This window comes from Nicotiana tabacum, chromosome 17, assembly GCF_000715075.1.
Source record: "Nicotiana tabacum cultivar K326 chromosome 17, ASM71507v2, whole genome shotgun sequence".
NCBI lineage: Eukaryota > Viridiplantae > Streptophyta > Magnoliopsida > Solanales > Solanaceae > Nicotiana > Nicotiana tabacum.
Genome location: NC_134096.1, coordinates 35,144,450 through 35,172,356, shown reverse-complemented (window position 1 = coordinate 35,172,356; position 27,907 = coordinate 35,144,450). Strand labels below are relative to the sequence as shown.

General features: G+C 41.6%; 1 pseudogene; it reads left to right on the top strand.

Moving 5' to 3' along the window:
- The first annotated feature begins 1,912 nt into the window (after positions 1–1,912).
- Positions 1,913–4,473, top strand: LOC142172323 (28S ribosomal RNA; annotated as a pseudogene).
- Positions 4,474–27,907: the final 23,434 nt, after the last annotated feature.

Below are 27,907 nucleotides of genomic sequence, written 5' to 3'. Positions count from 1 at the left end.
AAAACTTATTGTGGTCAAACGCACATGCAAGTATACACGCTCGTCAAGTAATAAAGTGATAAGATAGATTGTCGAACCCATGAGGACTTATTATCAACTATTAACTAGATTAGAGTGTCCTAATTATCTAAATAGGGATTAAACACAAAAGTAGTGATGCTAAAGTAATTAAGCTAAAAAGAAAATAAATAATGAACTCTGAATAAAGGAAGAGCAGATTATATGTTATCAATGTACTGAAAATGATTTAGGGTTATGGTCTATCTAACATTCCTATTGTTTTTTTCAATTGACTTGACTAATTGATTCATCTAGTTCATTGGTTGACAGGGTTAATATTGCTCATAAGATTATGTTGAGTTCTTACTCACCTATTCAAGCTAACCTAACGCCTATATGTCTATGGAATTAAGACTAACAAGAATACATTTATAATTCCTGTAAATCAACCAAGCAAGGAAATTAGGTATATGTCTATCCTAACTACGAATCCGTTCCCCGATGCTCAGGTTTAAGATCTTACTCTACTCAATCCTGTGTGCAATCTAGAATTCCCTTTCGAGTTCAATTCTAGATTCGTTGATAGTATTCAACTGGTGATCAAGCAAATAAATAATTAAGCGCAAGATTGAATAAATAAACCAATATGATAAATCAAGATAGCAAAATCAATATCCGAATAACAATAGTCATGAAAGAACCACAACCCTAGAACGTGAAGTTTAGCTCCACATAGACATGGTAGCCAAAAATAAAATCGTACAAAGAAACATAAAAATTACTAAGTTTGGTGGAAGAAAAGATGAAACCTGGCTTCCACGGTGGCTCTATGCTCTCCCTTGGTCAAATGTTCCTCTCAAAAATGTTCTCCCCTTAAAAATAGGTTTCAAACCCCTTTTATACAAGTTGGGGCCTTGTAGGACCGAAATAACCTTGTCCCAGACGAAATAGGAAAAATCCCGCAATACAGGGTCCATGCTAGCGCCTCGCACTGGCCTTATCGCTGGATCCAGTACGTTTGCCGTTTTCACTCTTTGAATTTAATTCCTTTCCTATGTCTTACAATTGGGGGGACAAACACTTAAGGGTGTCCCCCCTTTGTCTTTTCCTATTTAACTATTTTTTTCCCGTGTTTTATCAATTTTGCTCCAAATTTCTTCATCTTCACACCGCTTTATTCCTACACAGCTAAAATATAATATTAAGCGTAAAATAATATAATTAGTACTCAAAAGACGACTAAAAGTAATAGAATGTGAGGAAACAATGATTAAATATAAATATTTTTAGCCGAACATCAATTGGTCAGCCCAAAAGACATCACAAAGAACTCATAGTGACCATATCGGGTCCTAAATGCCGTCTGCTGCCCTAGCCCTCCAAAATGACGGGGACACTGCCTCTACACATGTCCAAAATCCCCGCACTCGAAGCAACTCCCCAATGGTTGTGGAGACTTAATATGACCCCAGTAACTAGGATAACTACTAGAAAAACCTGGCACACATGAACCCTGAACTGATAGAGCACGAGATGAACTCTGAGTTGGGAGGGAACTAAGAGATGACTGACCCGGACCAACATTGTATGAACCATGTCTAGTTGATGCACCATGATGAACCGGATGAGTCATCTGAGTGGGCAATAAGGACGACCCCTGCTGTGATGGGACTAACCCCCAGAAGAAATACCACTGAAACCAGCCGAACCACGAGGCTTCTTGGCCTTCCTCTACTCACATTCCTCACTACGGGCCTGCTCTAGCCGACTAGCAATATCAACCACCTCGTCAAACCTAGCACCTGATGCAATCTCATGAGTCATGATAAAGAGCAGTCCATAGTTGAGGCCATCAATGAACCTCCTAATCCTCTCCCTCTTTATAGGAACCAACCAGACTGTGTGACGAGCAAACTCCACGCGACGCCGTGAGAAGTCCATTGAACCTTATCATTTATAGGAAGGAGAAGTCATAACAAGGTTTCAGTAGGTGAACCTACAGAAGGATCATTGTCGAAACCTGTAAAGCAGAATGACCCGCGAACTTGTTTAAACACTGGGGAGCGGTGCGACTAGGTTGCTTCGGACACTGGCCTGTGGGCTCGCCATTTGACCCGTCTTGAAACATGGACCAAGGAGTCTGACATGTGTGTGATTCAACGGGTGAGTAAACCTGTAAGGCGTAAGGAAGATGATAAGTGGGATCCCCCTAAGGGGTGCACCGCTGACCGACCTTGATCTTCTGTGAAGGGTTAGAGTGCGATCATACCTGTCGGGACCCGAATGATGGTGAACTATACCTGAGCGGGGTGAAGCCAGAGAAAACTATGTTGGAGGCCCGCATCCATACTGACGTGCAAATCGTTTGTCTGACTTGGATATAGGGGCAAAAGACTAATCAAACCATCTAGTAGCTGGTTTACCCGAAGTTTGCCTCAGGATAGCTAGAGCTCGTGTGCGATTTCATTGGGTAAAGCCAATGATTAGAAGCATCGGGGGCACAATGCCCTCGACCTATTCTCAAACTTTAAGTAGGTAGGATGGTGTGACTGTTTTTTTGAGCCACACCACAGAATCAAGAGCTCCAAGTGTGCCATTTTTGGTAAGCAAAACTAGCGATGCAGGATGAATCGAAAGCCGGGTTACGATGCCAATCTGCACGCTAACCTAAATCCCATAAAGGGTGTTGGTCAACTAAGATAGCAGGACAGTGGTCATGGAAGTCGAAATCCACTAAGGAGTGTGTAACAACTCATCTGCCTAATCAACTAGCCCCGAAAATGGATGGTGCTTAAGCGCATGACCTACACCCGGCCGTCGGGGAAAGCACCAGGACCCGTCGAGTTGGAGGGAGCGGTGATCGCTACAAAACCTTGGGCGTGAGCCTTGGCGGAGCGCCCATCAGTGTAGATCTTGGTGGTAGTAGCAAATAATCAAATGAGAAATTTGAAGGCCGAAGAGGGGAAAGGTTCCACGTGAACAACACTTGCACATGGGTTAGTCGATCCTAAGGGTCGGGGGAACCCCGATAAATAGCGTGTTTCACGCATAATCGGAAAGGGAATCAGGTTAAAATTCCTGAACCTGGACATGGCAGTTGACGACAATGTTAGGAGGTCCGAAGATGTCAGCGGGGGCCTCGGGAAGAGTTATCTTTTCTGTTTAACAGCTTGTCTACCGTGGAAATGACTCAGTCGAAGGTAGGGTCCAGTGGATGGAAGAGCACCGCACGTCGCATGGTGTCCGGTGCTCCCCCGATAGCCCTTGAAATTACGGAGGACTGATGTCGTCCATGCTCGGTCATACTCATAACTGCATCAGGTCTCCAAGGTGAACAACCTCTGGTTGATGAAACAATGTAGGCAAGGGAAGTCGGCAATATGTATCTGTAACTTCGGGAAAAGGATTAGCTCTAAGGGTTAGGCACGGGGGTCCCACTCCCGAACCCATCGGCTGTCGGTGGACTGCTCGAGCTGCTCCCGTGGTGATAGCGGTTTGTCACGAGCCGACCGGGGGACGGACTGGGAACGGTTCCTTCGGGTGACTTCTCCGGGCGTCGATCAGCCAACTCAAAACTGGTACGGACAAGGGGAATCTGACTGTTTAATTAAAACAAAGCATTGCGATGGTCCTGCGGATGTTTACGCAATGTGATTTCTCCCTAGTGCTCTAAATGCCAAAGTGAATAAATTCAACTAAGTGCGGGTAAACGGCGGCAGTGACTATGACTCTCTTAATGTAGCCACATGCCTCGTCATCTAATTAGTGATGCGCATGAATGGATTAACGAGATTCCCACTGCACCTGTCTACTATCTAGTGAAACCACAACCAAGGGAACAGGCTTGGCGGAATCAGCGGGGAAAGAAGACCCTGTTGAGCTTAACTCTAGACTGACTTTGTGAAATGACTTGAGAGGTGTAGTATAAGTGAGAGCCAAAAGGCAAAAGTGAAATACCACACCACTACTACTTTTAATGTTATTTTACTTATTCTATGAATCAGAAGCGGGGCTTTGCTCTTCTTTTTGGACCCAAGGCTTGCTTGTAGGCCAATCCGGGTGGAACACATTGTCAGGTGGGGAGTTTGGCTGGGGCGGCATACCTGTTAAAAGATAACACAGGTGTCCTAAGATAAGCTCAACGAGAATTGAAATCTCGTGTGGAATAGAAGAATAAAAGCTCATTTGATTCTGATTTCCAGTACGATCCTGAACCTTGAAGCATGGCCTAACGATCCTTTAGACCTTCGGAATTCGAAGCTAGAGGCGTAAGAAAAGTTACCACATGGATAACTGGCTTGTGGCAGCCAAGCATTCATAGCGACGTTGCTTTTTGATCCTTCGATGTCACCTCTTCCTATCATTGTGAAGCAGAATTCACCAAGTGTTGGATTGTTCACCCACCAATATAGAACGTGAGATGGGTTTAGACAGTCGTGAGCTAGGTTAGTTTTACCCTACTGATGACAGTGTCACTGTAACACCCCAGAAAATTTCAAAGTACTTGAGTGTAAAGCCCGATAAATTTGTTTCATGGTGCCGGAAAGTAAAGGAGAATTTTTGGGGGAAAAGCACGTCTATGCAGTCCATTATGAGACCGTATAATCACTCTGCGGGCAGCATAATGGCCGCATAAGTGAGCAGGAGAGGTCCGTTATGGAAGCAGCTATGCGGTCAACTATGGGACCGCATACACAAACAGATTTTTGGATCATTTTATGCTAGCAATTATGCGACTGATATGCAGTCGCATATGCGACCACAGAACCATTCCGGAGCTCCATTTTTGGGTTTTTAAAACCCGACCCTATTTCGTTAAATACACTCTTTGAGCCATTTTTGAGCTATAATCTGATATTTTAGAGTGAGAGAGAGAGAGTGACCTAGAGTGAGAAGGTGTTCTTCAATAATTATTCTTCAATTCTTTCCCAAGTTTTGGAAGATTAAGAAGGGAAACTCACTAGGTCTTCATCCTAGAGGTAAGATTCTACACCCTAACCCTCACTTTCAAATTTTATGTAGAAATGGACAATTAGCAAGATAAATTTTGGGCAGGAGGGTTGTTTATTTACATGCATGTGTTATAAAAGGGTGTAGGAAGATTGTTGAGTTAAAAATGGTAAAGATTGGGTTGTGGGATGATGGAATTCCCCATAAAAGGACCTTGGAACCTTAATGCACACTAAGTGTTTGATAAAATGCTCAAATGAGCTAGAACCATGATCATCTTCCTAATTTTGATTCAATTTGTTATATTTCTACAATAGATTGAAGTTGCTAAGAATTCCGGAACATTTAGTGTGTAAGGAAGCTTAAGTGAGATATGTTAGCTAAAATTTCTCTCTTGGAATTGAATTCCATAATGTTCCCATGAGTTTCAAAGTATGGGTTGTGTATTAAAATGTTGTGGCTTTGAATCATATTTCAAATGAAAACTAGTATGCCAAATTGTGTGAGAAAATTTCAATATTCTTAAGACTCTTAATTGCTCATATGTGTACCTAAAGTCTTGATTGGGAATGTCTTATTGTTGATAACCTATAAAGATGGTTGGAAGTGAAATCAATGAATTGGGGATATAAAGTGTGGCCAACGTGCCAATAGTGAAAGTTATACTTGTGACCATTGGTGCCAATAAAATGAAATAATGTGAGAAAGATTATGAAATGATCTTTGACTCGTCTATTCAATTATTGACTTCGACAATATAATCGGCTAAAAGTTATGAACTCAAGTGATGCCCATATGTGGTTGTTTTAGCTAATGCTATGCTTTGTAAGTAATTTTCAATGTGTTTTGCATTCTTACATATTCGTGAGTGGAAATTGTGTATGATTTTAACTTGTGCTTTGATTTCCAATCATTTTACTCCATTTATTGGAAATAAATCAATTTTTTTTAAAGCCTTCATTACTAATGAACTTAAAGTTATGATTTCCGGAATATTCTACTTGTTGATAATTATGATGATGATCTATGAAAGGGAAGAAATGAAAGTATGGAATATGAAATACGGTCATTGTGCCATGAATAAAGAATCATATGTATGACCAAGATAGCCAATGGAATAATAAGGTTGTAAGTGGTTGAAAGTACGGATTAGGTGATATGTGGTGTGAAAGGTTATGAGATGTACGTATTTGTACTTTTGTTTCCAATGTATTATGAAACCCTATGGATGGTCTATGAAACACATAGGTATATTGTGTTATGAAATTCTATGGACGGTCTATGAACGCATAGGTGCATTGTGATATGAAATCATGTGGACGGTCTATGAAATGCATAGGTACATTATGTTATGAAATCCTGTGGACGGTCTATGAAACGCATAGGTACATTGTGTTATGAAATCCTGTGGACGGTCTATGAAACGCATAGGTACATTGTGTTATGAAATCCATTGTGATATGAAATCCTATGGACGGTCTATGAAATGCATAGGTACATTGTGTTATGAAATCCATTGTGATATGAAATCCTGTGGACGGTCTATGAAACACATAGGTGCATTGTGATATGAAATCATGTGGACGGTCTATGAACGCATAGGTATATTGTGTTATGAAATCCATTGTGATATGAAATTTTGTAGACGGTCTATGAAACGCATAGGTGCATTGTGCATAAAAGGTATAGGTGTATGGTATGTATAAACACTATGGACGGTCTATGAAACACATAAGTGTATAATATGATATGTGAACACTAAGGACGGTCTAATGAGACACATTATTAATGCAGACAATAGGTGCCCCTTTTGTTGTCCTTGTTTGTACAGGTTGTTTCAATTACATTATATTATATGTTCCACGTATAGGTCATATGGAAATTCTATTTTGATAGAGGATTTCTAGCTATACATACTAGTGCTATTCGACAGTACTAATGTCCCTTTTGCTGGGGGCGCTGCATCTTTAATGGATGCAGGTGGTTCTACAGCAGGTGGCATTGATCAGTGATAGCGGTACACTCTTTTCAGCTGATTTGTTGAGCCCCACTTCATTTCGGGGTCATGTATCTTTTTTTTCTCATGTACTTTGTGATTGAGGTATAGCCGGAGCCTTGTTGCCAGCATTTCCATATTACTCTTCAGTTGTACTTAGAGGGTCTGTAGACAGGTTGTGGGTGATATTTGATGTTGGGAATTGGATTAGAACTGTTGGTATTTGGAAACATGTTTTTCACTAAATCTATAAACTCGTACTATTTTGGAAATATTGAATGATGTTGTTAATGGGAATGAAATGGAAGCGGTTAATGAGATCTCTTCAGTATTTGATTAACGGAGTACATCTCCTCTTTATTCACGGATGAATTTGGGTAGAATGAAATCTAACAAGCTTGCTCAGTCGGGTTCACTCGGTTGAGCGCCGGTCGCGCTCCTAGGTTTTGGGGTGTGACAGTCGCAATAGTAATTCAACCTAGTATGAGAGGAACCGTTGATTCGCACAATTGGTCATCGCGCTTGGTTGAAAATCTTGTGGCGCGAAGCTACCGTGCATTGGATTATGACTGAATGCCTTTAAGTTAGAATACGGGCTAGAAGCGAAGCATGCATCCGCCGTCCGCTTGCCGACCCGCAATAGGGGCCTTTGGCCCCAAAGGGCACGTGTCGTTGGCTAAGTCATCGCAGCGGAAGAGCCGCGGTGGCCACCTTGAAGTACAATTTCCATCGAGCGGCAGGTAGAATCCTTTCCACACAATTTATATATGCGACAGGGTATTGTAAGTGGCAGAGTGGCCTTGCTTCCATGATCAACTGAGATTCATCGCTTTGTCGCTCCGATTCGTCCCTCCCCCTCTGATCCAATCAATTTCCAACTTTTCCGAAAAGAGGTTTACTCCTTCTTTGATGCTATATTATATGCTAAGTGTTGGAAAATCTAATAAGTCCTCAAGACCTTGGAACATATACTATTTGTGTATTAAATGGCCAATGTGACTTGTCACTTAGTCATGTCAAGGGAAAGGCTTACTTATGACGCTAAACCCAAATTCTATACGAGAGGGCCAACTCTGAAAATCTCATCTCATACTGGGTCACAGACATACTCTACTAGCGTAGCTACTCAAACTACCTACGCCACTCCTCCCTACGGATCTGTGGGAAAAACTTCTCCAAGAAGATAACGGAGAACTTATGCCACGTAAGTGGTGCATCAAATGCTAGCCTGCTCAACTCATAGGCCTCCCACCATCGAAAGGCTTCCCCCGACAACTGAAAAGTAGTAAATAAGACCCCACTAGTCTCTAGAATACCCTCCGTGTGAAGGATCCGCTGGCACCTATCCAAGAAGTCTTAAGCATCCTCTGACTCAGTCCCACTGAATGATGGAGGTTTGAGCCTCCCAAAACTCTCTAGCTTTTCTGCTACTCGTCACTCATAGGGGGACCCACCTAGGGCTGAGCAATTGCAACCGGCTGGGCTGGTTGTACCCTCGGTGTTTGAAGTCCCTGAACCACATGCTCTGGAGTACGGGCGGTGGGAGTCTGAGCACCTCCCCCCAACCTGAGAAGTGGCTGGTGCGGCCTGAACTGATACCACCTGAGCAAAGCTAGTGCATACAGTCAATATCTAGGCCAAAACCTCCTAAAGGCCTGGAATAACAATGAGCACAGCTGGTGCCTGAGCTGGTCCTATCGGCTCCACCACATCTGGGATCTGCTCCTGAGCTGGAGCAACTGGTGGATCTGTAGGTGCTTCTCTAGTTGTTGTACGAGCTACATCTCAGCCTCTACCGCGCCCCAAGCCTCTCGTGGCCCTAGCTGGTAGTACTGGTGGCCATCTACCGGATCTGGTATAATATGTCCTCACCATCTATGACAGAATATAATAGAAGAAGTTTAGCTTCCAGAATGAACAAATCCGCACGACAAGAATACAAGAAAGTGAAGTTTTCCTAATGGTTCGGTAGCCTCTCGAAGATAAGTACATACGTCTCCGTACCGATCCGCAAGACTCTACTAAACCTGCTCATGATTCGTGAGACCTATCTAACCTAAGCTATGCTACCAACTTATCAACACCCAAAACTCAACATGTTGTGATGGCGCCTATCACAATACTAGGCAAGCCGACAACCACAAATAATACGCATTTTTAAATTTAAAACAAGATGAAACAGGTTTAATAGTAACAAATTCTCATAAATAATCGATAAGAAAACACCGCAACTCAATATAAAATCCGGGTGTCATTGAGTTCATGAGCATCTAAATGGAAATATAGTCTAACTGGTAAAACAACTGTCTAGAAAGATAGAACAGTACTAGTAAACTAAAAAGAAGGAGATTCGAGGTCTGCAGATGCCAAGGAAGCTACCTCAATAGTGTCCAAACAGATAAAGCTCCAAATCTAGCAAGCGTTGTGCCAGAAGTACCTGTATCTACACACGAAGTGCAGAGTTTAGTATGAGTATAGCTGACCCAATGTACTCAATAAGTAACAAGACTAACTTTGGGATGAAAGTAGTGACGAGCTTATATAGGTACAGTCCAAATCCAAATTATAACAGTACAAAAATGTAGACATGCTTTTAAGTTTAACAGTTTAAGTTCAACACGGATAAAATATGCCAAGTGTGACTGGTGTGAGGAATTCTACATCTCTATATCTACATGTTAATTATGCATGCCAACTGTAGGGGGGGTGATGTTACACCCTATATTTTCGTATGTAAAAATGCGTCGTAAGCAAACTAATGTAGGACCAAAAATGAGATAATATTTAAAAGTATATAAAGTAAGTTAATCATGTTACCTCTGAGGTTACAAATATTGAAGATCATAAACAACAAGTACAAAGAGGGTTGGACAGTTCAGAAGCTAAAGCAATTGAATAAAATAATGTTTCGTCGAACGTCGACAAGTTTGGAATATTATAACATGTACCTTTGGGGTGAGACTAGGGTGATTAACATGATAAGGATATTATGTTATGATTTATATTAGTCGTATGACATCCGTGTGTTATGTTTTAATGTCAAGCGAGTTGTGGAACAAAAGTCGATAAAAGTCATCACAAGTTACACTCATAAGTTTTACTGAAACTTTGGGTCAAATGTAACTGCAATTTTCTCCCAATATACTTAGAGTTATGGGGTTTTCCACCCATCAAATTAAATACCTATGAGTATTTTTTCCAATGCATTAAACCGTTTATCAATACGACATCGGAGTAGAGATATATGGGCATTTGTGCGATACTACGCAAGCTGCTAGGTGACAAGTAGGTGTGTCACCTACTTGCTTAAATGAAAGCCCAAAAATGGACCATTTCGGGTCGTCAAAAGTGGCCTTTTAAGGGCATATTTTCTTCATATATTAGACTTAAAATAGAGTATAATAACCAGACATAAGCTCTGCAAAGAATCCTCCCAAATATTTCCCACAAACCCTAATTGATTTTCTCTCCCTTTCAAGTTCTAATTGGAGGTAAAACCTAGAGTTTGAAGAACCAAGATAGGAGCTGAGTTATCCAACAAATAAGGTGAGTTTACTGATCTCTTTAATCCAGTTTTTCTTCTATAAATTCATGGTAAGTCGTTCTATACTTGTAAGAACTCACGGGACGGTGATCGGAAGCCGTGAGTTCGAGTTATTCACTTGTAGCGGACTGTTTTGTGGACTGTTTTGTGTTGCTGTTGGGCTGCGTGTTTTACTACTGTTTTGTGGAGTTTTGGAGGAGGAAGGGGGTGTAGAAACACCATATAAATGTAGGGTGGTTGGCTGGTCGTTCGTCATAACATTTTCGGGTCGTTTGACACTACTACGGTGGTCGTTTTGTGTATGAAGAGATTGGGGTGTGTTGGGCTGTTTTGTAGTATTTGATGGTGTATATAGGGCTGGAAAATGATGTATATATGTTGTTATTGTTATGTTCTTGTATTTTTGGTGTTATCTTGAATTTGGAGGAAGTAAGGATTATAGGGGAGATGCTGCCCGTTTTAATACAAAATAAGTTTGTCGTTCGTTGTGTGATAGTTGTACCTTTCGTAACTTAACGATAGTATTATTATCATTCTTGTGGATTAAGGTGTGAAGAGGTGAGTTCAACTTGGTGATTAGAAAGATTGTGATAAGTTATGTTAAGGCTAAGCCCTTCCTTCATTTTGGCATGATCTTGTAGCTACATGTGTTAATAATGAGACATAAAGAGAAGTTCGTATTCATGAATTTATTCACATTATTCTAGTCTAATAAGTTACAATATTATTACTTATCGAGACTTCATATTCAGTTTAGTTTTGTCTTTATTCAGTCAAGAGAGCAGAGGGTCTATATATATATATATATATATATATATATATATAGTATTACACTATTTTCACCACCATCGAGCTATAATCGGTGGGCAGGCCCCTATTGGGCAACCTTTGATCAGATGGTAAGTTATATACCAAGCCTACTATGGCCGAGCGCCTATGAGCGAGCCTAGAATGGCCAAGATACAGAGCCTAGTATGGGCGAGCACCTATGAGCGAGCATATTACGGCGGAGCAGTTACACGTTCTATGCCCTATAGGGCCGGACATTTATTTTACTTAATATATTGAGAGAGTTGAGTCAGTATCAGCAGGTAAGTATATCTCCAGACCATCTTTGACACCCAGTTAATTTCAGTTATCATATTATCAGTTCAATTTCAGCTTTCAGTTATTTTATTACCTTACATACTCGGTACATTATTATGTACTGACATCCCTTTTCTGGGGGCGCTGCATTTCATGCTTGCAGGTGCAGACAGATAGACGGGTAGACCTCCTCAGTAGGTGTTTCTCGAGTTCAGCCTGATCGGTAAGCTCCACATCTTTCGGAGTTGCCAGGTCTAGAGTTTTGTGTACATCTTATGTATATCTGTATATATGTTATGGGTAGGTCGGGGCCCTATTCCGATCACAGTACATCTATCAGTAGAGGCTTGTAGACATATCCTGTTGGTTAGTGCAGTATGTTGGATTTGTAGGCTTGGTATGTATAATTTGGTGGTTTGTCAGCTGTAGTAGCTATGACGGCATTGTCAGCCTAGCTTTATATTGATGTTTAGTTAGAGCTAGTTTCCATTCAGTTTTATATTTTGCGTCGCAAATTGTCTTGCAAGGTGGCCCCATTGCAATTTGGTACGCTAGGTTAGGTGAGGCACCGGGTGCTGGTCTCGCTCCTAGGTTCGGGGAGTGACAAACTTGGTATCAGAGCAGTTCTGTCCTAGGAAGTCTACAAGCCGTGTCTAGTAGGGTCTTGTTTATAGATGTGTTGTGCACCACATTATATAAGCAAGGAACTACAGGGCATTTAGGAGTTCGTTACCCTTCTTTGAAATCTAAATCGTGCTATAGAACTGAGTTATAGGAAATTTGAATTAAACTTATGTGTTGGTGTTTGCATGCACAGATGGCGGTGACTAGGAAGACTACGGCTAGCCAGAGGAGAGATACAGCAGCAAGTGAGGGGACCAGCAGGGTACCCCCAGTATATGGGGCCCAGTCTAAGTCTTAAGGCGAGACCCTTACTCAGTCATTACCGACTCCTCCACCAATTGCGGAGATTCCTAGGGAAACCGCACATCCAGTTCCCCCTCCACTTCCATCAGATCAGGACTTGAGAAGTGCAGTGCATTTTTTGACACAGTTGGTAGCTACCCAGCAACAGGCTAGGGCATCAGCTAGTGCAGGAACTTCTGAGGGGTCTGGGAGTTCAAGGGTCCGAGAGTTTATTGCTTTGAGTCCCCCAGAGTTCACGGGGATAGATCAGAGGGAGGACCCGCAGGATTTCATAGATCAGCTTCACAGGATCTTTCGTGTTATGCATGCCACGGAGAAAGAGGCAGTTGAGCTAGCAGCTTTTCGACTCCGAGATATAGCCATCCTTTGGTATGAGGGATGGGAGAGGTCCAGGGGACGTGATGCACCTCCAGCTATTTGGGAGAATTTTTCAGATGCCTTCCTTGACCAGTACTTACCGCGGGAGATCTGACAGGCTCGATTCGATCAATTTCTAGCCCTCAAGCAGGGTAATATGAGTGTTCGAGAGTATAGTCTCCGTTTTGACTCATTGGCCAGATATGCACCATCCATAGTTGCTACTATGCGGGACAAGATTCACAGGTTTATAGCAGGGTTAGCCCCAAAGTTAACCGAGGCATGTGCTACCGCTGCATTGCAGGATAGTATGGATATCTCCCGGATTCAGGCATTTGCCCAGAATATAGAAAGGGGTAGGCATCAGCAGCAGGGTACAGAGAGGGCTGAGCAAGGGCAACGTAAGAGGATGAGATTTCCCAGGTCTCAGGAGCAATCTCAAGGTAGTTATAGGGCCCAGTACTTCGGACATCCACCTAGGCCTCCGCCACCTCAGTTAATGGGTTACAGGTATGACCGCTATACTCAGTCAGGACCAGGTGAGAGCTCACGGGCGTCGGGTTTGCAGCGACAGCGAGGTTTTGCACAGACATGGTCATTTCCTCCGCGGTGTGACATCTGTGGTTAAGGACACTTAGGCCAATGCCAAGCAGGTTCTGATGCTTGTTATACATGTGGGCGTCCGGGGCATATGATGCGAGATTGCCCAAATAGAGATTCTGGGTGAATGGCACAACCAGCGAGTTCAGCAACAAGATCATCTATGTCCGCGCATCCTTTAGGGCGTGAGTCTCAGTCTTCGGCTGGTAGAGATCGAGGAAGAGGTAGAGGTTCCAGTTCAGGTGGTAATCAAAACCGTATCTATGCTTTAGCGGGTCGACAGGACCAGGAGTCTTCACCAGACGTTGTGACAGGTATATTAACCATTTGCTCTCACGATGCTTATGCTTTGATAGACCCAGGATCTACTTTATCGTATATTACCCCATTTGTCGCGAGGAAGTTTGGTATAGTGCCTGAAATACTAAGTGATCCTTTTGCGGTATCTACACCGGTCGGAGAATCGATTATTGCTAGACGGGTTTACTGAGGTTGTACGGTGACAATTTGTAGTCGTCAGACCTCAGCTGACCTAGTTGAGCTAGAGATGATGGATTTTGATGCTATCATGGGCATGGACTGGTTGGCAGCTTGCTATGCCACAGTTGATTGCCGAGCAAAGGCAGCCAGATTTCATTTTCCGGGTGAGCTAGTCCTTGAATGGGTAGGTAATACAGCAACACCCAGAGGTAGGTTTATTTCCTATCTGAAGGTGAGGAAAATGATCGCAAAAGGGTGCATTTATCATATTGTGTGAGTTAGAGAAGCAGATGCTGAGATACCTACACTTCAGTCTATTCCCGTAGTCAAAGAGTATGCATATGTGTTTCCAGATGAGCTTCCAAGTATTCGTCCAGAGTGAGAGATTGATTTTAGCATCGATTTGCTTCCAGGAACTCAACCAATATTCGTCCCTATGTATAGAATGGCACCTGCCGAATTGAAGGAGTTGAAGGACCAGTTAAAAGATTTGATGTAGAAAGGTTACATCAGGCCCAACACCTCACCTTGGGGTGCACCGGTACTATTTGTGTGGAAGACAGATGGCTCGCTGAGGATGTGTATCGATTATAGGCAGCTGTACAAGGTAACTATTAAGAATAAGTATCCACTTCCAAGGATCGATGACTTGTTTGATCAGTTGCAGGGGGCTAGATGCTTTTCAAATATAGATTTGAGGTCGGGGTACCACCAGGTCAGAGTTCGGGAAAAAGATATTTCGAAGACAGCCTTCAGGACCCGATATGGCCACTTCGAGTTCCTTGTCATGTCCTTCGGGTTGACTAATGCACCCGCCATATTTATGGACTTGATGAATAGCCTATTCCGGCCATTTTTAGATCTGTTCGTGATAGTATTTATTGATGATATTCTGGTTTATTCCCGTTCAGAGGATGAGCATGCGGACCACCTGCGAGCGGTACTCCAAACCCTCCGTGATCGTAAGTTGTATGCTAAGTTTTCTAAATGTGAGTTCTGGTTGAAGTCTGTAGCATTCTTGGGGCATATTGTATCATATGAAGGTATAAAGGTGGACACTAAGAAGATTGAGGCCGTGAAATCTTGTCCTAGACCTACCACTCCGACAGAGGTTCGTAGCTTTCTAGGCTTAGCAGGATACTATTGGAGGTTCGTAGAGGGTTTTTCTTCCCTTTTGGCACCATTGACGAAGTTGACACAGAAAGAAACTAAGTTTCAATGGACAGAGGCTTGTGAGCGGAGTTTCCAAGAGCTTAAGAACAGGTTGACCTCAGCTCCAGTTCTAACACTTCCAGAGGGTCTAGAGGGTTATGCCGTGTATTGTGATGCATCAGGTGTCGGGTTAGGATGTGTCCTGATGCAACATGGGAAGGTAATTGCGTATGCTTCAAGGCAGTTGAGGAAGCACGAGAGGAATTATCTGACCCACGACCTCGAGTTAGCTGCGGTTGTCCATGCACTTAAGATATGGCGGCATTATTTATATGGTGTTCATGTTGATGTATTTACTGATCATAAAATCCTACAATATATCTTCAAGCAGAAAGAGTTGAATTTGCGACAGAGGCGATGGCTTGAGTTATTGAAAGATTACGATGTTAACATTCTCTACCATCCAGGGAAAGCTAATGTTGTAGCAGATGCCTTAAGTCGCCGATCTATGGGTAGCTTAGCACATGTAGGAGCCCGAGAAAAGACAATTAGCTAGAGAGATTCATCAATTGGCTTCATTGGGGGTTCGGTTAGTAGATTCTGAGGATGGTGGAGTTGTACTCCAAAACACTGCAAAATCATCCCTCATAGCTGAAGTCAAGGAAAGGCAGTACGAGGACCCAGAGTTGGTCGAGTTGAGAGAGCGAGTTTCGCAGCAGAAGAAGCCATTGTTAGAGCTCAAGGGAGATGGGGTTCTCAGATACAGGGGTCGTTTGTGTGTTCCAGATGTAGCAGGGCTACGAGACAAGATTATGTCAGAGGCACATTATTCATGGTATTCCATCCATCCTGGATCGACGAAGATGTATCATGACATTAAGGATATGTACTGGTGGAACGATATGAAGAAGAACATTGCTGAGTTTGTCGCCCAATGTACTAGTTGCCAGCAAGTGAAGGTAGAGCACCAGAAGCCTGGAGGGCTAATGCAGACTATAGAGATCCCGACATTGAAATGGGAGGCGATAAACATGGACTTTATCACGGGTTTACCTCGTTCTAATCGTAAGTTCGATTCCATATGGGTGATAGTCGATAGGCTCACGAAATCAGCTCACTTCCTACCGGTCAGATCTACATATACAGAAGAAGATTATGCAAAGTTATATATTAAGGAGATAGTGCGGCTACATGGAGTACCAGTTTCTATTATATCTGACCATGGGGCTCAGTTTACAGCACATTTTTAGAGGTCATTTCAGAGAGGTCTAGGGACTCAGGTGAATCTCAGCACAACTTTTCATCCACAGACTGATGGACAAACCGAGTGCACAATTCAGACGCTCGAGGATATGTTACGAGTATGTGTGTTGGATTTTAAAAGAAGTTGAGATGAACATCTACCTCTTATCGAGTTTGCATATAATAACAGTTACCACTCCAGTATCCAGATGGCTCCGTACGAGGCTTTGTATGGGCGTAAGTGCAGATCTCCTACAGGGTGGTTTGATGTTGGAGAATATGGGTTACATGGGCCAGACCTGGTTCAACAGGCCATAGAGAAAATAAAGCTTATTCGGGAGCGACTGTTGACAGCTCAGAGTCGTCAGAAGTCATATTCTGACATGCGGCGACGAGACTTAGAGTTTAGGATTAAAGACTGGGTATTCTTAAAGGTATCACCTATGAAGGGCGTGATAAGGTTTGGCAAGAAAGGAAAGCTTAGCCCACGGTATATTGGGCCTTATAGGATCATTCGGAGAGTGGGCCAATTAGCTTATGAGTTAGAGTTGCCCTCAGAATTGGAGTCTGTCCATCCGTTTTTTCACGTATCTATGCTACGGAAGTGCATTGGCGATCCTACCCGAGTGGTGCCCACGGATGATCTACAGATTACAGAGGACTCTTCATATGAGAAAATTCCAATTTCCATCCTAGACTGACAAATCCGCAAGCTACGAAATAAGGAGGTAGCTTCCACGAAGGTTTTATGGAGGAGCAAGAATGTAGAAGAGATGACGTGGGAATCGGAGGGAGAAATGAAGTCTAAATACCCCCACCTATTTCAAACTGAAGATATGGTTCGAGATGGGACGCTACAACATAGCTCTATTTAGGCTAGCAGGTCATCAGGTAAGCTTTTATTTTTCACTTTCAATATTTATGATTTACGGTCGGTGAGGCAAATTGTTGCTATTTATAAAGATTGGCCATGTGTGGCATGCATAGTATGTTTTCTAGCTGCGTGTAGGTTGGTTTTAACCTAGTGTACGAAGGATACTCTGGAAAATTTTTCCAAAGTCTCTAAGAGTAAACATTCGAGGACGAATGTTCCCAAGGGGGGAGTGATGTTACACCCTATATTTTCGTACGTAAAAATGTGTCGTAAGCAAACTAATGTGGGACCAAAAATGAGATAATATTTAAAAGTATATAAAGTAAGTTAATCATGTTACCTATGAGGTTACAAATATTGACGATCATTAACAACAAGTACAAAGAGGGTTGGATAGTTCAGAAGCAAAAGCAATTGAATAAAACAATGTTTCGTCGAAAGTCGACAAGTTGGGAATGTTATAACATGTACCTTTGGGGTGAGACTAGGGTGATTAACATGATAAGAAGATTATGTTATGATTTATATTAGTCGTATGACATCCGTGTGTTATGTTTTAATGTCAAGCGAGTTATGGAACAAAAGTCGATGAAAGTCATCACAAGTTACACTCATAAGTTTTACTGAAACTTTGGGTCAAATGTAACTGCAATTTTCTCCCAATATACTTAGAGTTATGGGGTGTTCCACCCTAAAATTAAATATATATGAGTCTATTTTCCAATTCATTAAACCGTTTGTCAATATGACATCGGAGTAGTGAGATATGGGCAGTTTTGCGATACTGCGCAAGCTGCTAGGTGACAAGTAGGTGTGTCACCTACTTGCTTAAATGAAAGCCCAAAAATGGGCCATTTCGGGTCGTCCAAAGAGGCCTTTTAAAGGCCTATTTTCTTCATATATTAGACTTAAAATAGAGCATAATAACCAGACATATGCTCTGCAAAGAATCCTCCCAAAAATTTCCACAAACCCTAATTGATTTTCTCTCCCTTTCAAGTTCTAATTGGAGGTAAAACCTAGAGTTTGAAGAACCAAGATAGGAGCTGAGTTATCCAAAAAACAAGGTGAGTTTACTGCTCTCTTTCATCCAGTTTTTCTTCTATAAATTCATGGTAAGTCGTTCTATACTTGTAAGAACTCACGGGACGGTGATCGGAAGCCGTGAGTTCGAGTTATTCACTTGTAGCGGACTGTTTTGTGTTGCTGTTGGGCTGCGTGTTTTACTACTGTTTTGTGGAGTTTTGGAGGAGGAAGGGGGTGTAGAAACACCATATAAATGTAGGGTGGTTGGCTGGTCGTTCGTCATAACATTTCCGGGTCGTTTGACACTACTACGGTGGTCGTTTTGTGTATGAAGAGATTGGGGTGTGTTGGGCTGTTTTGTAGTATTTGATGGCGTATATAGGGCTGGAAAATGATGTATATATGTTTTTATTGTTCTGTTCTTGTATTTTTGGTGTTATCTTGAATTTGGAGGAAGTAAGGATTATAGGGGAGATGCTGCCCATTTTAATACAAAATAGGTTTGTCGTTCGTTGTGCGATAGTTGTACCTTTCGTAACTTAACGATAGTATTATTATCATTCTTGTAGATTAAGGCGTGAAGAGGTGAGTTCAACTTGGTAATTAGAAATATTGTGATAAGGTATGTTAAGGATAAGCCCTTCCTTCATTTTGGCATGATCTCATAGCTACATGTGTTAATAATGAGACATAAAGAGAAGTTCGTATTCATGAATATATTCACATTATTCTAGTCTCATAAGTTACAATATTATTCCTTATCGAGACTTCATATTCTGTTTAGTTTTGTCTTCATATTCAGTTTAGTTTTGTCTTTATTCAGTCAAGAGAGCAGAGGGTCTATATATATATATATACAGTATTACACTATTTTCACCACCATCGAGCTATAATCGATGGGCAGGCCCCTATTGGGCAACCTCTGATCAGATGGTAAGTTATATACCAAGCCTACTGTGGCCGAGCGCCTATGAGCGAGCCCAGAATGGCCAAGATACAGAGCCTAGTATGGGCGAGCGCCTATGAGCGAGCATACTACGGCGGAGCAGTTACATGTTTTATGCCCTATAGGGCCGGACATTTATTTTACTTAATATATTGAGAGAGTTGAGTCAGTATCAGCAGGTAAGTATATCTCCAGACCATCTTTGACTCCCAGTTAATTTCAGTTATCATATTATCAGTTCAGTTTCAGCTTTCAGTTATTTTATTGCCTTACATACTTGGTACATTATTTCGTACTGACGTCCCTTTTCTGGGGGCGCTGCATTCCATGCGTGCAGGTTCAGACAGACAGACGGGTAGACCTCCTCAGTAGGTGTTTCTCGAGTTCAGCCTGATCGGTAAGCTCCACGTCTTTCGGAGTTGCCAGGTCTAGTGTTTTGTGTACATCTTATGTATATCTGTATATATGTTATGGGTAGGTCGGGGCCGTGTTCCGATCACAGTACATCTATCAGTAGTGGCTTGTAGACATATCCTGTTGGTTAGTGCAATATGTTGGATTTATAGGCCTGGTATGTATAATTTGGTGGTTTGTCAGCTGTAGTAGCTATGACGGCATTGTCAGCCTAGCTTTATATTGATGTTTAGTTAGCGCTAGTTTCCATTCAGTTTTATATTTTGCTTTGCAAATTGTCTTGCAAGGTGGCCCCATGGCCAAAATATGACATTATATGTTCAAAGTCCCTTAGTCGCAATTTGGTACGCTAGGTTAGATGAGGCACTGGGTGCTGGTCTCGCTCCTAGGTTCGGGGCGTGACAACAGTGATAAAGTCATATACATACTCTCGGAGTTTTTACTCTCACTAAGCATGCTCCATCACTCAATACTTCCAGTCACTTACCACTCTCAATCACTCAGTGCTTTCAATCACTCGACACTCACACTTAGTAGGTACCTACGCTCACTGCTGGTATGGCAGACCCCAGAGGGGCGAATCCTGCCCAAGCGCTAATATAAGCATATAATGACATGAATCAATAAAGCCTGTTGCAGCGTGCAGTCCGATCCCATAAATATCACTCAGTCATCAATCTCTCCAGTCTCTCGGGCTCACATATCTCATAACAATCAGCCCAAACAATGATAATATGATGCACCAATAAATGGCAACGGAGACTGAGATATGATATCCAAATGATAGATGTGACTGAGAATATAATTGCAAATCAAGAAAATAATTCAATAACAAATGACCTATGTGGCTCCCAACAGTACCAGCATATAGTCTAAACATGATTTCTAACATGAATCACATCTCAATTTCTCTAAAATATGGAGAATACATGAATAATAATAAGTTCAGATGACTACACAGTTCCACGAAATCAACCGAGTCACATTTACTACGGTGTACGCCCACACGCCCGTCACCTAGCATGTGCGCCACCTCAGCACCAACCACATAACACATCTTTCAGGGATTCATACCCTCAGAACTATGTTTAGAAGTATTGCTTACCTCAAACCGCGCAAATACCTACTTCAACAAGCCCTTGCCTCGCGAATCAGCCTCCGAACGACTCGAATCTAGCCACAAACAACTTAATACAATCAACACAAGCTATAGGAATCAATTCCATATAATAAAGCTAGGTTCTTTAACAAAATTCAAAAAGTCAACCCCGACCTCACATCTCGAAATTCGACAAAATTAACAAAATCCGAACATTCATTCAATAACGAGTCCAACCATACCAAAATTACCCAATTCCAACATCAAATTGTCACCTAAATCCCCAAATCTTACTCTCCAATCCCTAGTCCAAAATTTCCCAAATTCCACCTTAAAACACATAATCTAGGTGGAAACTTCGTATTTAATATTACTGAATAAAAATGATCAAAAGTGGCTTACCTCTTGAAATCTCATGAAACCCCTCTCAAAATCGCCTCCAACCGAGCTTTGCAAAGTCCAAAAAAGAGAAAATAACTTAAACCCACAACTTTTAACTTCTGCCCAGGCAACTTCGCATCTACGGACTAACCAGCCGCACCTGTGGCTCCGCATCTGCGTAAAACGATTCTCTTATGTGGAATCCATTTAAGGACCCAACCAGCCACACCTGTGGCCCAGCTACCGCGCCTGCGAGACCACGTCTGTGCGTCTGCGCATTCCTCTCCGCTTTTGCGATTGCCAGCCACATCTACTAAACTCTGCATCTGTGGAGGCTCGTCGCATTTGCGGGCTCATAGATGCGGAAAAATCCCTCGCACTTGCGATCACTGCCCAACTCCCATAAGACCATACATGTGACCGAAAGCTCGCTTATGCGGTCATGCACCTGCGACCAAACCTTAGCAGACATCAGCAGCAACAAAAATTCTTCTAAGTCCAATGTCAATCTGTTAACCATCCAAAATTTATCTGAGGCCCCGAGATTTCAACCAAACATACCAATAAGTCCTAAAATATCATACGAACTTAGTCGATGCCTTAAATCATATCAAACAACATCAAAAACACGAATCACACCCCAATTCAAGACTAATGAAACTAATGAATTTCCAAATTCTACAATCGATCCCGAAACCTATCAAACCAACTCCGATTGACCTTAAAGTTTGCGCACAAGTCATAAATGACATAACGAACCTATTCCCAACTCCGAACGAAAATCTGAGCCCGGTAGCCACTAAGTCAACTCTCGGTCAAACTTCTCAATTCTTCAAATTTTAACTTTTCCAACTTTCGCCAATTCAAGCCAAAATGACCTACGGACCTCCAAATCAACATCCGGACACACTCCTAAGTCCAAAATCACCATACGGAGCTATCAGAATCATCAAAACTCCATTTTGGAGTCATTTACACATAAGTAAACTTTCAGTCAACATAGGCTTCCAACCTTAGACTAAGTGTATCAATTCATTCCGAAACATCCCTTGGAACCAAACCAACCATCCCAGTAAGTCGCATAACAACAAACAAACACATAATAAGTAATACATGGGGGAATAGGGTTATAATACTCAAAACAACCAGACGGGTCGTTACATATCTTCTAGTAAACCACTCAAACATACAATGCACTTGTTTGTCTGTCAGATTACTGAAGAAACGTACCCACCCTTTAGCGTTTTCAGGCTTTGCAAACCTATCCGGAGTAAATGTCATATTCTTTGAATGATGATTGGCGTTGTAGTTATTTAGTTATCCAAGGCTCGATACATCTCAGCTAGCATCACAGGAATGATGGTGTATTTATGCCCCTCGATACCTTCTATCATGTTCCTGGCGACCATGGCCAAACGAGTGTGAATTTTCCCTCCTTGCATTGGAAAAATTAGCAAACCCAGAAAGCAGACTATGAAGACATAAACTCGGCGGTGAACCCATCGCAAATAGGTAATAGCCAACTCCTCATGATGCAAGTGGTATGACTTGCCCATACCACTCATAGAGGAACTCGAAAGAGATGTAGGATTTATTCAAGCAACCCAACGCGTCATTCTTCTTAAACTCTAGCATTTTTAAAAAATCATGTAGAATAAGATTTTCTGGCACCAACAGTCCCGGACTATCCCATGGAAGTTTCGCGAAACCCCCAATTTCTTCTAGAAGATGAGCCATTTCTATATTGCCAAATCGGAAAACAACTCTCTTTTCATCCCAGAACATAGTGGCGGCCTCAATTAGTTCTATGTTTGGTCAAACGTTCAACAAATACGGCAAATTATCCAATACCCTTCTTACGTGGTTTCTATCACATGTTGTAAGGTCATTCTATCAATCAATCAGCAGAGGTGGAATATTTTGGACCATGCTAAACCTGGGAACTTCATGCTTCATTGTTTGCACACAAATAAAATTTAGTCCTTTCCCTCTCCTGATTTGATTATTTATGCAATAAGGGTCAACATATTGGCACATTTTCTCCAAGTAATGCACATAACATGATTGCACTCTTTGGGATTGTGAAAATCCCTTCGGACTTTTGACAAGGCTTATCTAAGCGAATTAATGCATCAATGGCGTTTCAATCCATACTAGGTTTAACATGATGCATGTACATTTAAATCAGAGTGGGGTTTCTAAGAGGGTCTAGGTTGGTACTCTTAAGCAGACGACTTGAGAGGGTAAGGTACGTGACCGTTAACTGCACCACTGATCGACTAGTCTACCTCTAATAAGTCTTTCCAGTTTTAAAAGGGTGTTTTTGGGAAAGCGCGCGCACTCATCCATTGTCGCTATGTTGATAATAGGCACGACTGGAGTATGATGTTGAAAGCATGCTTTACGCGAAAATCATAACATGTAACTAGATATTTTGCGAGGTGAAAGAACGTAAGGGTAAATAATACGATAAAAATAAACAAGTGAAAGAAAGGAAAAAAAAAGGAAAAGAGAAAAAGGAAAAAGTTAGCATAGTTCACATAAAAAATTTGAGAACATAATTAAATTAAGGAAATTAAGGAGATAGGGATGAGAGATCCATGATATAGCAATTTCAAGCAAATAAAGGGGTGCAGGAAGAGGGATGTACATGAAAGAAGTCAAATAATCCAACAATCAACATAGGCAAAAATTCTTTATGGTAAGAGCCTAAGTTTATCCCCAGCAGAGACGCCATGCTGTTGCGCCCCGTTTTCTCATGAAAGCGGGTTTCGACGTATGACAACTCTTTTAAAGGGGGTGTTAAAAGAGAAGAGTCGTCACCTAACAATTTTGAGGTGCGTTAGGGCACCTATTTGCAGATAACTCTGTGATAACTAGTGCGTGTCACCAAAGATCGGATAAGGGCTCAAATTACCTCAAAGAAAAGGGATTAAGCACTCTTCGAGGTTAACAATAGTGGGTCTCGGTCGAATTTTATGCTATGAAGGGATTATTTGAATTAACTTCTCCAAGAATAGCTTTGAGAACTGATCCCAAGTGAGAGGAGTTGAACCTGCTGGCCTGCCTCGAACATACTCCTGCGACCACCTCTTGGTAAAGCCATGCATCTGGAACGCTGTGAAGTCAACTTCATTGGACTCCACTATACCCATGTTGCACAATACCTCATAGCAACGGTTGAAAGAATCCTGGGGGGCCCAGGTGTACCACAAAAGTGAGTGAGAAACAACTTGGTGAATGTGTCCAACCTCTTCAGCCCTCGCCTGACATCGCAGGTACCTCCTCAGACTATGTAGCAACAACGGGCTAAGCTGCCCTAACTGGTAGAACTGTTGGGTTCTAATATTTGTGAGACATCTACTATTGAGTGTGAGTAGCAGGAGTCTGGGCTCCTCCCATAACCTGAGAGACATGTGGTGCCATAGGGAACACACATGCATGGGCCACACTCTCCATAAGGAAAAACAGGCAAACTAGGGCGTCCTGAAGTATTGGGTACCAATGAACCCCTCTAGGACCTGAGTTGGTCCAACTGGCACTGCTAGAACAGGGATCTCCTTATCCTGCTCAATCTGAGGCTCTGCAATAGGTATTGTTGCGCATGCTATAGGATGAATTCTTCCTCTAGCTCTGGCTCTACCTCGGCCTCGACCCCGGCCCCTACCCCTGGTAGTGACTGCAACCTGGGCTCTAACTCTTGATCAACTGTGGATGTCGTACTTGTCCTCACCATCTGTGAATGATTCAAACTTCAGCGATAGAATAAAGTCGCACGATAGAGAAAGAAAGAAAGTGAAATTTCCTAAAGCCTTGTAGCCTCAAGAAGATAAGTACAAATGTCTCTGTACCGATACACAAGACTCTACTAAGCTTGGTCATGACTCGTGAGCCTAGGCCACCTAGTGCTCTGATACCAACTTGTCATAACCCAAAATTCCAACCACAGGGCCTTGATGGTGCCTAACATCCTCTTGTTAGGCAAGCCAACTCTAGTTAATCACCAAATAAATTTTAATAATTTAAGAGAAAATGATTAGGAATATAAGTCTAAAATACTTGTAACATAATAATCTAAAACCAACACAATCTAGTCTACACCCAAAAACTAGTGTCACAAGTACATAAGATGCTAAAATTGCTACAAACAAGGTCCGAAATAAAATACAACAGTCCGAATGAAATAAACAGTATAAAAGATAAGAAAGGGACTTCACGGTCTGCGAACGTCGTGCAACTCTACCTCAAGTCTCTAGATAATGACAGTCTGAGCAAGCCTCCACTAAACACCGCTGGGACCAACACCAGAGTCTGCACAAGAAGTGCAGAAGTGTAGTGTGATTACAACTTACCCCATGTACACCATAAATGCCAAGCCTAACCTCGATAAAGTAATGACGAGGCTATAGCAAGTCACTCACAATAAACTTATACGAGTATAAGTAAAAACAGTAGCAGAATAGAGAAACAATGATTAATATGTAAATTAGAACATGAAATACATAACAGAGGGCCTAGAATATTCCCTATACTCAAGTTCACAACATAGAACAGATACGAAATCAGCAGTCTAGAATAATCATATTATATCTTCTTTGTTGCGGCGCGCAACCCGATCCACGCATCTATATATACCAATACCTTTTTGGCGCGCAAGTCGATCCCATATACAATATCAATGTCCATTGCGGCCTGTAACCTGATCCCAATTATCATATCAATAACATTGTGGTGTGCAACCTAATCCCAAATATCATATCAATATCTGTTGCGGCAACGTACAACCCAAAGTTAAATAGAAACAAGTGAAGGAAAATAGACAATTAAAGCCATAGAACAAGTAGAACGGACAACAAGTAAAAACATGGATGCATGGAACATGTAGCAAATGAAGGCATGTAGCAATGAAGAGATGTATTTAACAAATAAAGACAAGTAACAATGAAGGCATGTCATGAATACTAACACGGAGTAAAAGAAGACATGATATAGTTAAAATACATAATTAATAGCCCACCTAGCATGCTTAACCCATGACAACCCATATACACTCGTCACCTTGCATATACGTCATTCCCACACATAAATCACGTAGCACATAGACTAATCAATTCCTAACTCCCTCAAGTCAGTCAACCATAATACTTTCTCTTTCCGGAATCAAATCAATTATCAACCACAACATTTTCCTTATAACAAGCCTCTAAACCAACCAAATCTAGTCACATATTGTTCAAACAATTCAATACAAGCTGTAGAAGCTATCCATGAATGAAAAAAGTTCAATTTTGATCATTTTTTAAAAAGCAAACAAAAGTCAATCCAAATCCCAATAACTCATTCACCCCCGAGCCCGGTTATGTGATTTGTTTCGAAATCCGACCTCAATTCGAGGTCTAAATCTTTATCTTACAAAATTCCTAAATTCTACCCAAAACCCCTAATTTCTACCTTGAAATTCATGGATTTGATGTAAATATTCATGTAAAAGTAATTGAAATTTATTGAAAACTAGTTTAAGGTTGCATACCAATGCATTTGGGCAGAAAATCCTCTTCACAAATCGCCTCTAGAGAGTTTGGGGTTGAAAAATGGTGTAAAATGAGCTAAGTCCTATTATTCCAACTTTTACCTAGCTGCATATGTTTTAAAGGCAAACTTTTGTTCGTAATTGCGACCATCGCAAAAGTGAACCACTGATCGCAATTGCGATCAGTTTGTCATCCACACAGAAGTCGCAAATGCGGCATTATGTTTTCATTTGAGAAGGCAACCTACTCACAAATGCGAGTCAAGCTTTGCAAATGCCTACATAACACAGTGTCGCAAATGCGACACAAGAGCCGCACAAGCGATCACAACATAGTTCGCAAAAGTAAACCTTTCTTCGCAAATGCGAAGACCTAGCCCCTAGCCCATGTTCGCATTTGCTATCCTGACATCGCAAATGCGAGGCTCACAATTGCGATCAGGTTCTCACAAATGCAAGACCTACAATGTCACACCAACAACTGCTGAGCAATAGCAGTTCCAAACTCAACCATAACACATCTGAATCTCACCCGAGACCCCCGGGCTCCAATCTGAATATTCAGACAAGTGTAATAACATTATACAAACTTTCTCGCTAACTAAAATCATCAAAACAATATAAATATCAAGAATCGATCATTAAAACTCAAAATTTCAACTTTGAAACTCATTTTTCCAATTTTTCACATACTGAGCCGAAACGCGCTCGTGTCATACGGGCCCCTTATCAAATGTACGTACAAGTCCAAAAATATCATATATATCTACTGGAATCATCAAAACACCGATTTGAGGTCGTTTACTAAGAACATTGACCGTGGTCAACCCAAATCTTATTTTAAGTCAAAAATCATGTTTTCTTCAAAATTTCACATAAAAGTTTTCCGAAAAATGAACTGATCACACACGCAAGTCATATAACATCAAATGGAGCTATGGGGGGGGGGGGGGGTCTTGGAACATAGAAAAAGATTCTAATACTCAAAACGACCTATCGGGTCGTCACAATAATGGCTCACAAATTAATTTCGATCATTCCAAAATAGGTAAATAACCTCTAGAAGTCCACATTAACATATCCATAACACATACCATAAGATGTCTAACTCTTAACAAATATTTACAGTCCACAACTAAGGAATAGTTTGCCGCTGAGAACATCCAATATCTAAACCTCAAGAATACATGAATCTCCACATCCGATCTCAATTCCACCGCTCAATGACTGACACATCGCTCATACAAAATCATCTAATAGAAAATTACTCACATAAATCTTCTGCACTATATAGCAAAACCTG